The sequence below is a fragment of the Carlito syrichta genome, unplaced genomic scaffold, assembly GCF_000164805.1.
Source record: "Carlito syrichta isolate Samal-C Ts95f unplaced genomic scaffold, Tarsius_syrichta-2.0.1 Scaffold230223, whole genome shotgun sequence".
In the NCBI taxonomy this organism is placed as follows: domain Eukaryota; kingdom Metazoa; phylum Chordata; class Mammalia; order Primates; family Tarsiidae; genus Carlito; species Carlito syrichta.
In genome coordinates this window covers 2,392-4,741 of record NW_007174319.1, presented here as the reverse complement: position 1 = coordinate 4,741, position 2,350 = coordinate 2,392, and the positions used below count along the sequence as shown (strand labels likewise).

The following is a 2,350-nucleotide window of genomic DNA, read 5'->3' as shown; positions in this document are numbered from 1 at the left end:
TTATCAAAAGAAAAACTTAACTTTCCTTGAAGGCACCCTTTCATTTCACATAATCTATACCCTAATGACTTTTGTATTAAAAATATTATTAAATATGAAATTAGTAAAATACAGCATATAAACTTCATACTGAGCAAAAACAAATGCAAAAAAGTTTACCTATCCATAGAATAGTTCCCATAGCATGTTTCCTATGTAAATCATACTTGAATTCAATTTTCAGAACCTTTTTTAAAATATATTTTGCAATTTGTTAACTGTAGGCAGCCACATTTTTCTTCCATCACATAATCTGTTTCTCTGATTAAGTTGGCAATATCTGCTGGGATCCACAGGATGCAGCAAAAAAAACCCAGTGGTTATTTCTCAAGGTTTTAGAAATCTGGTCCACCTTTAGTGTAGTTTCCTGAGATCTCTGTTCCACTGAAGTCAAAACCAGGATTCTCTTTTTGGAACCTCTCTAATGTAAGCTTTCGCTGCATTTGGTCTTGTACCTAAGGATCAGCTGCGTATTCAGATTCCAGAAGAGAAGGCCAACAATTTGCTGCATCTCTCTTTGTCTTTGTAAGAACAATACGAACCATTTTTCTGTCCTCCAAAGTCCACATTCCCTCATCAGCTATAGTAGAATCAAAGAGTTTGCCCTTGAGGATCTCGCGGCCACCCACGGCCAGCGCCACATGCCGGCTCTGCAGGCCACACTGGATATCCTGGGCATGAGTCCCCGGAGGCACCTGAACTTCAATGAACACCTCCTCCAGGGTCTGGTACCACTGGCCCCACGGGTTCCCGCATGGAACCACGCCACTGCACTCCTCAAAGGGCGCCGACATAGTCCCTCTCTCTTTATTTTTAATCTGCCTATTTCATTGTATTTAATGCACATTTGTTGTAGACAGAAGATAGAGAAATTTTTGTTAATTCACTCATCAAAAATCTGTCTTCTATTTGGTATATATAGATGACTTTCTTTTAATGTTGTTATTTATATGTTAGGACTTAAATGTGCCATTTAGTTTTTCCTGTTTCTCTCTTCTCTCTCTTTTTCTCTCTCTCTGTCTCTCTCTCTTTTGTTTATCTGTTTTCTTGTGTCTCTTTATTGGAAATTTTTTAAATTCAATTTTTAATTGTAGTGTATTTAAGTATGTCTTTTTGCATTACTCTTCTTACTGATTACTTTAGATATCAGATAAGTAGGCAGGTAAGTAGGTAGGTAGGTATGTAGGTAGACAGGCGGACAGACAAATAGATGGGTAGATATTACAATCTGTTGTCAATATTTTACGTCTTCTAGTAATGTATTAGAAACCTTCTCCTGCAGAAGAGTTGTAAGTCAATAAAAGAACAAAAGAAACTCTGTCTCTTAATATATGTCTTTATCCTACTCCTGTTTTTAATTGTCTTAAACATTTCTTAGGCATACTTGGCATTTGCATCAAAAAATGTTACAGTTTGACTTCAAGTGAAACATCCAATTTAGATATCTCAAAAGGAGAAAATTTATTGTATTCTCCTCTGGTTTGATTGCCTTATCATTCTGCCTTGTTTTATATTCTAAGATTATTTCTTTTATCATTCCTTTCTGTTTAGAGAACTTGCCTTTAGTCATTCTTTTAGGGTAGTTGTACTACCAATAAATTATTTTAGTGTTCCTTCTTTAGAGAACGTCTTGGGTTCCATTTGATTGCTGAGGATATTTTCTCTGGATACATGTTCTGGGTTGATCATTCTTTTTTTTTTTTTGGAGTTGGAGTCTCACTCTGTCGCCCAGACTGGAGTGCAGTGGCCGCTCCCGGCCACCGCGACCTCGACCTGCTGGGCTCCGGCGATCCTTCCGCCTCAGCCTTCCAAGTAGCCGGAATTGCAGGCGTGCGCTACCACACCCGGCTGATTTTTTGATTTATTGTCGAGATGAGGTCTTGCCAAGTTGCCCAGGCGGGTCTCGAACCCACGGGCTCAGGGAATCCACTCACCTCAGCCTCCCAAAGGCGCGGGATTACAGGTTGAGTCACGGAGCCCGGCTTGATCATTCTTTTGTTTCAGCACTTGAAAAATGTGACACTTTCTACTGGCTCCCCTGGTTTCTGATGATAAACTTGGTGGAGTTTGAATGTCTTTGTACTTTTTTCCCCTGTAGGTAAGATATGATTTATCTCTTGCTGCTTTCAATATTTTATTTGTTTATTTATCTATTTATTTTAGTTTTTGTTTTCATAAATTTGACTACAGTGTGTCTTGGTGTGGATTTCTTCAGATTTATTTTGACAGATGCTCACTAAGGTGTTGAATCTGTAGGTTTCATTTCACAGATTGGGAAATTTTTAGCTATCCTTTCTTAAACTATTATCAG

At 38.3% G+C, this 2,350-nt stretch overlaps 1 pseudogene; it reads right to left on the bottom strand.

Moving 5' to 3' along the window:
• Nucleotides 1-359: 359 nt before the first annotated feature.
• Nucleotides 360-833, bottom strand: LOC103253441 (annotated as a pseudogene).
• Between the last annotated feature and the right edge of the window lie 1,517 nt (nucleotides 834-2,350).